General features: G+C 37.7%; 3 long non-coding RNA genes across 4 annotated transcripts; 2 read left to right on the plus strand and 1 right to left on the minus strand.

The window, feature by feature from the left end:
* Nucleotides 1–2232: 2232 nt before the first annotated feature.
* On the plus strand, nucleotides 2233–4388 carry LOC121885618. Of its 2 annotated transcripts, XR_006092589.1 has the most exons (4): nucleotides 2233–2427; nucleotides 2554–2676; nucleotides 3266–3438; nucleotides 3595–4388. It is a non-coding gene; the product is annotated as an uncharacterized LOC121885618 (long non-coding RNA). The 2 variants fall into 2 exon arrangements; XR_006092588.1 differs by having other exon boundaries at nucleotides 2233–2676.
* Nucleotides 4389–6865: 2477 nt separating this feature from the next.
* Nucleotides 6866–9530, minus strand: LOC121885931. The gene is made up of 4 exons (XR_006092640.1): nucleotides 9440–9530; nucleotides 9018–9114; nucleotides 8778–8861; nucleotides 6866–7773 (listed from the first exon to the last, which is right to left on the minus strand). It is a non-coding gene; the product is annotated as an uncharacterized LOC121885931 (long non-coding RNA).
* A 1466-nt stretch (nucleotides 9531–10996) lies between these two features.
* On the plus strand, nucleotides 10997–13020 carry LOC121885926. The gene is made up of 3 exons (XR_006092637.1): nucleotides 10997–11059; nucleotides 12401–12506; nucleotides 12604–13020. It is a non-coding gene; the product is annotated as an uncharacterized LOC121885926 (long non-coding RNA).
* Nucleotides 13021–14044: the final 1024 nt, after the last annotated feature.

Genomic DNA, 14044 nt, shown 5'->3' on the forward strand with positions numbered 1-14044 from the left:
GCATCACAGAATATTTATCTCCCAGACATATTACATACATACTTTACATAACTTACAATCATTCATACATTAAAAAATATAGTTGGTCAATAAGACCAATTAAATCGATAAACCCAATAAAGCTTATAAAACAGTAAAATAATATTGCACTAGTGCTGCACTGTACCAGGATATTGCACATTCAACATAAGACACAACTAAAAGTATTGCACATGCCAATGTCGACCAAATGTTAAGTGCTTTGTGACCATGTAGTGTCCTACTGACACAACCTTTGACTGCTGCTATTCAAAAACTCAACTTTAAATGACTTTATTGTTAACTGGTGTCATTATGTATTTCTCTGTCATCCTCCCTCTGTTGCTGCTGGTCAGAGACTCACTGCTGTCCTGTTGATTGGCATTAGAAACTGAGCAGAATAAGTAATTGTAACTGACAAGCTGGGTGTGCATATAAGCATGGAGGTTTCTGTGGTTATTTTGCTACAGTCTGGTGCTGATTGCACAAAATTTAGATAGCAGATCTGGCATGTGTAACTATGCTGTGACAACGCGCAACATCATCCCAATAGAGACTGCAGATGACACCTTCAGATGGCTGCAAAAAGGAATCTAGCTGTTGTGGACAGATGCTGGTAAGAATCACTTGTTAATCATTATCAATAGCGGACATTGATGTAACAACAGAAAAAAAGTAAAAGGAAAGTTGAGCAGAAGAATTAAAATTTATCTGATGTGAGGGAGGTTTATATGGGTACACATTCACCAAATAACATGACAAAATACTGAGGAATACAAGTGGGCTGAGCTTTTGACCTACTCTGAGCAGAGACCAGACGCGAGGCAGTATGTAACTGGATTGAGTTTGCCACACCCTCAACTGCGCCTCTCCTCTCACTGTGGCAAGTCACCAAGAAATCAAACTGGCATGAAAATAGGAAGAATAAGAGTTAAGTAAACACTGAATTAAACAATGACATTTGTTTTGCTTCTTTCCATTTTCCTCAATTTCTCTACCTTGTTTTTATATTTCCGTCCCAGATCCATCATGCAGCAACCAGTATCATAACTGTAAGGTGGTGGTGCAAGCAAGGCTTTGCAATTATCTGTACTACAAAGGTGTCTGCTGTGTCTCTTGCTCTTTTGCACAGAAAACATACCCCAACTCATTTTCAAAAGAACCACATCTACAGGTGATGCTGCGCCAGAAAGGTTAAATTCACTTCGGGTCACAAGTATTGTTTAAGATTGAATGTTTCTTACTGTAGCAAATACCTGATTCTATTTTGTGAACACGTCCCCCCAACCATCAAAGAATGAATACTGCTGTTTAAGTGAGACCCTCTCCAGACACACACACACACGCACGCACGCACACACACACACATTTGTGTGAGAATTTCACTATACATAGGTTTTGAGAACGCTTTCATTCTCAGTGTAACTTTAAACTCCACTGGTCACATTTGGTGATGTACTTATATATTTATTCTTAATAAACTTCTGTATAACTTCTGGTACTCAACTGTCCTTTGTTGTATTATTATAAAGGTTACAGAAAATATTTAACTGTTTGATGTTTACACAATGTTAGTTGGTGTCTCCACCCCCAATTGTAGGGTACTCGAAGACTTCAAAATACAATAAGACAAAAAAATTACCCTTTAAAAATGACTTAAATAACAATAGACATTAAATCACACACATTCACAAATTGTCAAGAATGACTGAAAATGAAAGTCCAAGACTTGTTTGCATTGTCTTTAATTTTATTCATTGTCCTGGACACCCATATGCTCAAAATATTTACATTTTACTGTTATTTGTTTTTTATTTATTTATTTATTTTTTGTTATGATGGAAGCAATATACTGCTGTAATTCATTACCAGTCACGTGGAAACATAGATGGATTGAAAGATGATGATTCAGATCATTTGGTACAGAATGCCTCAAAGGCCCCCTTGTCTTTCAGAACTTAGACATCAGCCTAGGGGGGTTCCTCCCAAATGAGACCATCATGCATCTCTGAGATGTCAAAACAATCATCCAACAGGTACGCCATTAGCTGGACAACAAAACTGAACACTCAGTCTGTGGTCAATCCTCCATTCTGGTTGTGTATTTTATTATTTTTGTCTCTGTTTTCAGGATTTAAAGCACTTTGTAAAACCTTTCTAATTAAAAGTCTCACATTTCATTGTTTATTATCTGCAGATGGCCGTAACGTTTGATGCCCTGAAGAAGATCGGAGTGATCCACACTGATGTTAAAACCAATAGCTGATTGGCTTTGACATGGCTATTTTCAGCCATAAAGCCAAGCAGACCACGGTGATTTCTGATTTCTATAGATGAGGTCTAAAGAAGCACTGATCTTTATTTTACGGTTTTTGTTCTACCACAAAATAACATGCTCTGTATGTGCAGGTGGGTGATGATCTGCTGTGATAACTTTGTACTAATGCTATTATTACATTATGTGCTACATTATGCTTTAATAATTAAAATATGACAATGTACCTATTTTTTTCAATGCTTTTATTCCACATTCAGGAGAAATTATGTCGAAACTACCATTTTCTGAGGCCAATGACATGTGGTCGCTGAGTTGCGTGATGGTGAAAATGGTTGTGGGCTCAACGCTGTTCCCGGGGAGGAGTGACTATGAGACAATAAGTAATTTACTATAATTGGACTCTCTTTTTCTTTTTCATCACTAAGAGATTAAGTAGTGCTTTAATCTTCCTGAAGGAGCCATTGTCAGTTTGCATCTTTATAAACCGGCTAGTTTATCATTATTGTTTTGACTATACCAGAGTCTCAAAAAAAAAGAAAGTTACATGGTATGGTAGCTATGGTTCATCATTGTCCTCCTGGGTCCGCCACCAGACCACATTATTAATGAAGGGAGGAAATCAAGGGAATATTCCGAGTCAGATTCCCAACAATGGAGGCTCACGGTACAAAAACCCCTTATTTGACTTTTCAAATATTTTATCCTTAACATATAAAAATAATACTTTCCTATATTTTCCTTCAGTTCATCAGTTGAATTTATTGAGAAATACATGTATCTTAAATACTTGAACCTTCCTTTAGGAGTTTTTGGGATGGTTAGCGACTGATGACAGGTCATATTAAGTGATAAAGATAGGTCATTAAATAGGCACTAGCTCCAGAAAAGTGACTTGATTGATTGTCTTTTCATAATTTAGGAAGATGACTCAAATATTAGGTTAAATTTTTCAATTGTTTCCTAAACTAGATGTGTCTGAAGAAAGATAGAGGATCAAAAGACAATAAAATGAGGGAGTGCAGCAACCTGTTAAAGGCCATGCTCCAGTGGGATGCGAGGGAGAGGATTACCCCCAGCGAAGTCCTCACACATATATTTATTACCAGTAGCTACCGCAACAAGAGCTAATCCTTAGACAACAGGTAAGTATGGGCGTGTGTGCGTACATGTGTGTCATGTGTTTGTTGATTTACATATTTGCATACAAATGGGATTTCTGTTTGCTGTCCATAAACATTTTCAGAGATTGACATGTAACAATCTCTGAAAATCATCCCCTTTCTTTGCTCCTATCGAAGGGGTCGTCAGGCAAGCACAGGAGGAAGCAGGGAAGGAGGATGACACACAGGGAGCAGGACAGAAAAATCCTCATCATTGTGAGTCACTTGTTGATATAATTCTGCATTATGCAGGTACTGCTCCCCTTTGGACAGGTCTTATGCTGACAAGTCTTGGCAAAACCTGGGACAGTAATGCCAGTGTTGTCATCTCAACATCAAAATTGCACAGAAGAGCAGAAGATTTTCTGCAGCTACAGCATGAGTTTGTTGTTGGCAAACTCAAGGGAATGAACACAAACTGTAAAGACACACAGAAACCTGAGGGCCCACAGACACTTCCCCTATCACCAGAGGAGGCATAGAGGAAGCAAAGTATAACTCAAAAGAGAAAATCAAAGTACTTCAGCTCCCCTCCCCCAGCGAAAAAGGTCCAAGTACTTTTGACAGAAAAAGGAGCATGTCCAAGACATTGACACATGATAAAAGTGAAACAACACCCAGCTCATGTCCAGCACCACAAAAACACAAAGGATTCTGTCCACATTGAGGAGAGAAGGGAAACATAGGCCAGCAAACACTATGCATGACAAACACTTGCATAGTTGACAATCCCCTGTACACATTGTATCTGGCAATAAAGAGGAGACCAGGCATTAAGAATGACTTACAAACAAATGCAAATCTTAACCTGTGGATTGATACCTTGCTTCAGGTTCATGAGGTTGAGAAGAAGGAGTGGTCACAGGGAAAATTACTATGGCTGAACACCATCGGAAGATTCAAAGGACACTCATGGAATGCATTTGGGACTGAAGAAGACATATAAATATAATATATTTAATATAATACAATCAATATATCAATACATATATTTCTTATTTATGATTGACACCATGGGCAGCTTCTGGTCCTTCAGTCAGTCCTCCCTCCTTGATTTCACCAACTTTCTTAAGTAGCATTAGCTCTTCAACATCAAAGCAACTGGAAAATTTAATTTTACCCAGCATCAAACTAAATCTACACAAGGTGAACAGTTTTATAACTGTAGAGTAAGGCTGGAAGGGGGAAAGGGTTTTTTTGTACATACACTTAATTTTGTGAGAGAAGAGAGACATTTTCTTTTAATTTATTTGCAGATATCCCAGTGTTTTGTTGTTTTTTGTTTAGAATTGCTCTTTAAAAATACCTTTTATGTTGGGTTTTTCTCTTCCTTCTCAAAACTAGTTTGAGAAGGAAATCAAGACTGATTATAATTACAATCTACAATTCACAAGATGAATACATCTGGATGATTGTATGAAAAAAAAACTGATGAAAAGAGACAAAATGAGAGATGTACAGTATGTGATCACTTTGGTAACAAAATATAACTTTATTTTATGTACTTTAATTGACCTATTGTTTTACATATTACCTGGAAAGGTCAATAAAGTATATAAATTGGAAAGCACAAACCTTGTCTTGCTCTGAGTTTGCTGAAGTCGATTCCCAAATGTACAGTTGGAGCTCCAGCTTTGATCACATCCACAAAACCTGGGTTATCACTTAATCCTCAGCAATCAAATAATGTCCATGATTAATTTGCACATATGCAAAATCTGTACATTTATACAATTAATATGTGATATTTATCAGCTTTTGTGGTGAGTGGAAATTAAATATACAGAACTATGCGTTTTCCAAATGACAAATGTACTTAATGAAAGAAAGAAAAAGAAAAGAAAAATTTGTTGCACATAAAACTAGAAGCTGTATCTTTTTATCTAGAATGCAAATGTAGACTTAAAGCTGCAGCTCTGTTGGGGCAGCTGAGGCCATGTGACCTGAACTGAGTGACAGCAGCCAGAGCAATTTATTCATAGTAGTACTATGGCTTATATTAATGATTCTTTTTACTTCCCAGAAGAGAAAATGGATTTAAAAAATGAAGGCAAGGGAACCAACCTGCAGCTATAATTTTCAAATGGTATCACTGCCATAGTGTGTTTTTCGATTTGAGTAAATAGCAGAAGATAGGATTTGAAGAAAAGCAGTCAGGGTTCTACTTCTTTGCAGAACATAACACACATAACACAATGAAGCTATCATCTCAGTCATTTTAGCCTGGCAACCATCATTGCCACTTAAATTAACAACACAGGCCCATGAAATTATATTGAACAATTCCATGGAAACTTAAAAATACAGTATCATTGAAATGTACTATATGCCATACAATGCTGTGGTCTTAGATTTCAAAAATCTCACCCTAACCCCTGCTCTGATTTGGATGTAACTGTGTCACACTTTGTTGAAGAGATACACCAACAAGTATTATTGCAGCAAAAGAGGATCAGCATTGAGATGTAACCCTGACTAAACTAAATTTTTCAAAAAAGTTGAAGGATGTGTTATGAGTGAACTACACTGAGCAAAATGTAGCTTGCAAAACTCAAATCTGAAGGTCATTTGGCAGCTAGGGCACCTTGTGTGTGTTGGCTCTGTTCTTGGCACAGTCTGGGTAATACTGTGTGGACTCTGGTGCCCCCTTGTGGTTAAATAGGGAAGCTATCGCTATAGCTGTGGTAACATGCCTCAATTCAAATGGGACATTTTGAACTTTTCAGTATTTAACCAAAACCTTTCCCTAACCTTAAACCTATCAACCTGCCAGAGAAGGAGGAAATCCTGTATCTCATGTGTTTTTAGTTTTAGTTTATGTAAGATGGTGCCCCACTCCCACCAATAAAATGCTTTATATTGTGTCAGAAAAGCAGTGTTAATGCTTAATGAAAGTATTTTCAATTTAATTTCATGGTGCTTATCAAAGGAAGCAGATTCTCTCTGATTCAACAGTACTCAAATATCAGAATGATAAAGCAGAGCTCATGCTTTTCCAAATATTGCAACTGAGTGTTTTGTTTTCTCACTGCTCCCATGATTCAATTCACTTACTTCAATTTCAAATCCACACTGTACGTCCATTCTTACTGCCTTGTTTAATGCAATCTGCAGTCTCTCCATAACTGTCCATGAGTAGCAATGTCCCACAGTCGCAGTAGTCGACTTTTTTGGCCTCTTCAAGTTGAACGTTTTGCATCTTGAATACAGTGGATCAGTTTCCTCCCTCTAGCCGTCATTTTGGTTAAGTCAGAAACTTACAGTACAGAACTTACAGTATCATCATCAAAATCAGTCATGTTTAATCTGTGTTTAAACAGGCTGACGGTGGAGGATGGTAACACTTTGTCAAACTACCACACAACTCCTAAACTGCATTGTTTGACTGACAACAGTGCCTTGTTTTATTTATTTCACCACAGGCTTCTTCTACCACTTCAGGACTAATGGCCTACAGCAAACATAACATATAAATAGCTATAGATTCATTATAGTCCAGTTAGGAAGGTTTTCTAGATATATATTTCTAATTAAGTTTAATTTATTCTTTTCCCTCTTGTGTATTGATGAATATTTTATTTCGTGTTCACTGACACAAACCAGTCACCTGTCAATCAAAAGCTGTGGACATAGTGATTAAGTTCATTCATGAAACATGTTGTCATCCATAGCGACAGGGTCAACCTCGCCCCTTCTTATAGGTTAGGAGTTCTCTCAGCTCCTTACTAAAAGTTGCCCTAAGCAGCTCTGTGAATCAGTCTTATGAGGAACTGTTGGTTCAACAAACAAGCATGAATGTAGGGGTTAAGGAATATGATTAGATATGGTAATGAGCTTGGATTTTAAAAGGTTGAAATGAACACAGTTTGCAATACAAGACTAAATGTTTTCACTTTGCTCCACAAGCTGAAGAAGAAACACTAGTCTCTCGTGGGAATGCAGCTTTGCAGTTTAGATTGCTTTGAACTCCTGTGCTTTCCAGGTTATAGACAACCTCACAATCACCCAGACCTTCTACAAATAGACCCATCCTATAAAGTGTCTGATATCCAGTGGTATAAACACAGATTGCTTGCATTTGATGGTTGGTTAAAGCCTTATCCCCTCTGTCTTTTTCTTCTAGTTTCCCATCTGCAGAACCTTGTGCTTTTCTCCAGACATCTGCAAATATTTCAGTGTTCACTTTTTTTAAAGTATTTGTCCTGGATAATTTTCAACATTGTTTTGTTGCAAGTAAAGTACATGTCAAACAGCATCTTCAGACATGCTCATTGGGATGACCTGGTTTTCTTCTGGTAGAGTGAAGATAAAACTGATCTACAGGGGAAAGAAGAAAAAAATGAAAAGAGGTCATAAACCAGTCACAGTATGGAATAACAACAAATAAATGCATAATATGAAGTGTCACATTATCTCTCCATTCAGTAGTATTTGCAGAATGTTGTCCTAAATTGGCTGTGTAATGCAAAAGTACTGCAAAGTATTGCAAAATCTATTGTGAGTGAAAGCAAAACTCATGAGGTAAGGCAAAAGTAGTTCCAAAATAAAAAAAATCCCACTGTGACCTTTGGGGCTCCAAACAACCTTGAATTAAAAGTCATTAGGAGACTATTGTAGAGCAACTCTCAAACCAAAAGGTCTTAAAACCTGTTTTAAATCTTGTGGAACATAAATAATTGCAGAATGCACATTGACAGGAAATCACCTGCTCTGAGGTTGTGGAATTTGGCTGTTTGGGTGGTTATTGTGTTTGTAGTTTTGCATATACTGCTTCTTCCTTTTACCAACTGAGCCTAAAACTGCACCAATTTCTTCCAGACAGGTAAGATGACAAATAAGATTTTATTTATTCAATTTCAATTTAGAACAAGTTTTCACTTTAAAGGAGGACCCTGGTTCATCATAACTTGGATCTCACTTTTATGGGTTTGGTGTTCAAGTTCTTTTAATTATGATAACATTGTACTCACCTATTTAATTGCTGAGATCTCAGAACTTATTTGATCTAAATAGGTTTGGCTAACTTGTAGGTTAGTTTAAAACCTGCATGATTGTCTGACTGTTAATGTTCCTCACGTCATGACTTTGAGTATTTATAGAGATATTGCCGTGTTCCAAGATCTCAACAGTTAACTTGGTGAGTATAATGTCATATTATGCCATTTATCAATGGAAGCAATGACAAAACCTATGAAAATGAGATCCAACCTGTAATAAACTGTTATCCTTTCACATTAAGCTTAAGTGACTTGACTAATGTCCACTGATATTCACAATATGCAATAGCACGCAGGAACTAATCCCCGGAATGCTCCATTCACCCTGGAAGAGTCCACAAGTAGCATCCAACCAAGAAGCAAGAATCAGCCTGTTACCCTTCATCACTGCAGTTAGGAAAACAGCTTCTGAATTTACACACATGTACACACACGTACACAAAATACGTTTTACATCAAGAATAATGCAAATGTATCAAACATTCAAAATAAATTATTTTTCTTCTTTCTCTGAAAAACACACATTTTAAATCAATCAAAAGTTGTGTAGAACGATCAACTCACCAGTCTTCAATACTAAGCACCAGGTGAATCCCTCAGATCCAGGGTTTTGATCATACAACAGGTCCTCTGCATGTGTTCGGGACATTTCGGTGTAGTACTGTTAAGGTGAGATTCATATAATAAAAATAAATAATAAATAAGGGCCAAACAGTGTCAAAAGAATTGAGGGAAACAACAAGAAAAGAAATGTACTATGTGATTGAATGAATTAATTCTTACAAGTTTGAATGATTGAATTTATTTATTGATTAGAAATACATAGTTCTTCTGCATGACATTTGTTACAATCATTGAGGATTAAAACCCTATAAAGCCTAAAAGGCTTGTTTCTATTGTGGTCCTACAACCTGCAATACATGAAAAAACAAAAAGATAAAACCATTACACCAGACGCAACAAAACATATGCACAATGACACATACCTTTATGTCCTAAACGGGACTTATTACGCTTTTCCTTATTTTCAGATATATATATAATGTTACAATGTTGAATGTTAATATGAAATGTTGCCAAAGTGTCAAATAATGAGGTGAATGTATGTAGTTATCCCAGTGAGCTAGTGCATAGCTGAAATAACTGTTGTAACTCTTCAATAGAAGGCAAAATAAATAATTGCTGTGAAGCGCACTACGGTCAGATCAACCTGTGTAAAGTATATTTAGAGGGGACCCCTATTAATTTTATAACCTTCTTCCTACTGGTTATAACTTTATAACACAACAAGTAAATAACCCACAACTAACTCAAAAAACACTATGGCACACAACAATATGTGACAGATAAACAATTTGTGACTAATAATTGTACATTTGCAAAATTACACAGCCAAATGGGCATTGTCTTGCATATTATGATGGTTATTGGGACAACCTCCATCAGCCTCCTACTGCTTTAGAAATAAACGTGATTTTTACATGAATCACTACAAAAGTTTGTGAGTCTGAATGAAAGTAAACACAGGAACTAGCTGCCTGGAGCAGCATTATGGCTAGCTGCATAGGGAACAGTTTGTTTACGCCTGAGGCTGTGGATAGCTCAGCATCTGCTCCTGCTAGAGAAAGAATAACTTCGATGAAATAAAATGGCTCATGTCTGCAAGTTTTCAAATTGCAAGGATAAAATGACAAGATGCACACTGAGCAGTTTTCATGGACTACCGCTGGATGGTAGAGACTTGCATACTGTAATTCCTCACACAGTTGCGTGCTGAAATCACACATCGCAATACCGTGTGGAGCTGAATGTTTGACCCACCCGGCCTCGCTCTTTTCTTCCAGTTGATTTTGTGGGGGTGAAACAATCTCCAGGACAACAATGTTAATAAACACTGTAAATCTATGTGTAGTAGTTACACAGCTTGGATAACTTCCATCTGTGGACATTTCTAGATTTTAAAAGAGTGGCAGCAACAGGTCTGACTGCAGAAAAGGTTTTGCTCCTCACTCGTCAGGAGAGCAGTTACTGCAGGAACACCAGCACTTTCTCTGAGGTAATTGTTACTGTTCATTGACTTTCCTGACTGTCCTGTTGCCATGAGGGGCCGTTAGGAACATTATTCAGAATTACCATGCATATACATGTACTTTTCCTATCACATACATTGCCGATTTTCAACCAGCTTTGTATCATTACAATGTGGGTAGTATATACAAATGAACAATATTTAATTTCCCAAAGCTCCTCGTTCATTTGCCAGCAAATGTCCGCTGGGTGACGCAAAGCGCGTCATCTGGCAGATACTTGCCGGCTCGAAGGCTGTTGTTTGAACTACAGATTGTACATCCGCATTTTTGGTATGCCCGCCTTCAGAGACAGTTTGATAGGGAGAGGGGTAGCTCCTCACTGCTCCAAATTTCACAGAGTCCAGTTTCTGTTGGCTGAAGTTGCTGAATCTGCAGAGGAAGGAGCAGCATGTGTAACATTACACCAAAGATTTGGGCCACATATGGATAGGGGGGTGTTGGAAGCATACTTCAGGAAAGAAAATGGAAAAAAACCCCAACAAAGCCAACGTGGTGAAACAGACATCTGAGCATAGGGTAAGGGCAATAACTACAGTGTTTTGTTACTAACACGGCAACGTTACAGTGTGAAATCATACAATACATGTTTTTATGTCAAAAAACTAAAGTGAGTTTAGATTAGTTGTATTAGTAACTTGCAACCTGGTGCACATAACGATAGATATTACTGATATGTTAGAGTAGTTATGATAGTATTTGGTAACCCGGTGCACGTAACAGTGGACGATACCGAAGTGACGTTAGATTAGTAGAATTAGGAACTTGCAACCTGGTGCACGTAACAGCAGATGTTACTTAAGTGACGTTAGATTAATTGTATTAGTAACTTGCAACCCGGTGCGCGCAATGACAGATGTTACTGAAGTGATGTTAAAAGAAGTTAATGCAACCCGGTGCACATAACGATATATGCTACTGATATAATGTTGTTGTAGTATTTGGCAACCCAGTGCACGTAACAGCAGATGTTACTGAAGTGACGTTAGATTAGTTGTATCGGTAGCTTGCAGACTGGTGCACGTTATGTCAGACGTTACCAAAGTGACATTTGGTTTAGTTGTATTATTAACTTGCAACCTGGTGCATGCAACGACAGATGTTACGGACGTGACGTTTGATTTACTATTGGTGACTTGCAACCCGATGCACATAATGATAGGTGTTACTGAAGTAATGTTAGATTAGTTGTAACAGTAGCTTGTAAACTGGTGCACGTAACAGTAGGTGTTACTGAAGAGATGTTAGTTATATTAGGAGTTTGTAGACCGGTGCATGTAACAGCAGACATTACTGAAGTGATGTTAAATAAGTTGATGTTAGATGAATTGTATTAGTAACTTGCAACGACAGACGTTACCGAAGTGACGTTTGATTCAGTATTAGTAACTTGCAACCCGGTGCACATAACAATATATGTTACTGATATAATGTTAGAGTAGCTGTAGTATTTGGCAATCCGCTGCACGTAACAGCCCTCCCCGCCTTGGCCTACCTGCAACATAATGCATTTGTCAGGTCTAATGAGCAGTAACGTTTTCTGAGTCTGACTGAAACATAATCTCACATTCAATATGCTAACGTAACGTCACAATATCAGAAATGGCAGAAAGCAATGCACCCACACCCAGTCAACAATTGGAAAAATTAAAAAGATAAAAAGATAAAAAATAAAAAAATAAAAAAAAGCAGGCCAACAGTAAAAGACTTGAGCCTGGGTGATCAGTGCTGCAACTGGCAGTATGGGATTTGGATACAGAGCTCCTACACACGCTATCATTTGGGCTTGAGAAATACATGCATCTTAAATACTTAAAACTTACATTAGGAATATTGGTTTTGGTAAACAACTGATGACAGGTCCTACGCATTCCGCTCCCTGGATGAAGATTACCCCCAGCAAAGTCCTCACCCATCCATTCATTACCAGGTGCTACCTCAACAAGAGCGCCACCCTAGACAACTGGTAAGTATGGGCGTGTGTGTGTGTGTTATGTGTTTGCTGATTTATTTATTTGCAGACATATGAGCCATAAACATAACAGTGTAAGTTTTTCTTTTAGCAATATAAATTTAGAGTTTTCATCAACTGAATCCGTCCCGAGTCAGATGGAAAATCCCAATATGAACCAGGCAGCTGAACATGAAACCAACGATGTGGCTGAACTCAGCATGAACCAGGCAGCCGAACATAGTCCTGCTCCGCTCCTGCCACTTTTCTGGATGAGACCAATAACCCAGATAAAACAGATGACAGCGAGCCCAAGAGGAAGACATGCTGCAGTTTGAGCGACGTAGAGGAGTATGAACAAATTTGTTTCAGCTCAAAGGACATGTGGCGAAGTGGGGAGATTACATGTGGCGAAGTGGGGAGATTACTTGGCATACATTGTTATGTGGACAGACCTTGAAGTAAAGTACACACCATGTAAATAATACATACACAGCACAAATAAAAATTCTCTGTTGCTTGTAAATTATTCGAAATTATGGTGCATATTAATGAAGGAATACACATTTTATATGTTTATACATATCATAATGTAAATTTTAACTTAAAAAAGTTTTTTTTACTAAATAATCATGAGTAAATAGTGAATATGTTCAAACATACCCCATCACTCAATCAGTCATGATCTAAACATGCACACACAGCCCGGTTTATGGCTACATACTGACACACCACACACACACACACACACACACACACACACAGGCATGCTGTTGGACGCTGGTTGGGCGTATCATGGAGAAAAAAATGCATTTGTTTCAGGTTGGTATAGTATTCATTTAACTAAATAGTCAAGAAATCAGTGGCAAATAAAGACAGTGTATGTTTTTGTTGTTTATGACTTTTAACTTGTCAAGTGGGGCAAGTAAATTTCTCTTCCACTTGCTCTACAAAAAATTCACTTGTCCTGGACAAGCGGAAAAGTCTTCATGTCGAGCCCTTTAATCTTGTTACAGGGCCTGTTGAATCCAGTTACTGAGGCCATTGCTGGTCAAGGAGTATTTGTTGTTTCTGTGCTCTTGCCTTCCAAATTGTCAACACAATTCGTCACAACAAGGCTAACGACACAAACGGCTAACCGAGCTGACAGTTAACGGAGGTACAGGAAAATATGTGGAAATACTTGTCTCTTATTGGCTGACAGGTCTCTGTCAGTTCTTCTATTGACGGGGTAAACAAGTTGAAGCAGAAGCAGTGGCACAAACATCTTCTCATTCTGAGCCAGAAAAAAAATGTGTGTAAATGTTTGTATGAGTTACAAGTTACATGAACTATGGATGTATAAAGTTCTCTTTATACATCTATGACATGAACATGATATGAGCAGAGCATACGTTATATACAGCTAACACACTTTGCATTGCATTGTGGCTAGCTAAATCGTTAGCAATGATAGCTTAGTTGTGCCTCCCCTTGGCTACCAAAGTAGTCTAGTTTTGTGTTAAATAGCCAAATATTTTTTTTTATTTTATCAGTCTGGTAGTCCTACAAAC

This window comes from Thunnus maccoyii, chromosome 2 (assembly GCF_910596095.1).
Source record: "Thunnus maccoyii chromosome 2, fThuMac1.1, whole genome shotgun sequence".
NCBI lineage: Eukaryota > Metazoa > Chordata > Actinopteri > Scombriformes > Scombridae > Thunnus > Thunnus maccoyii.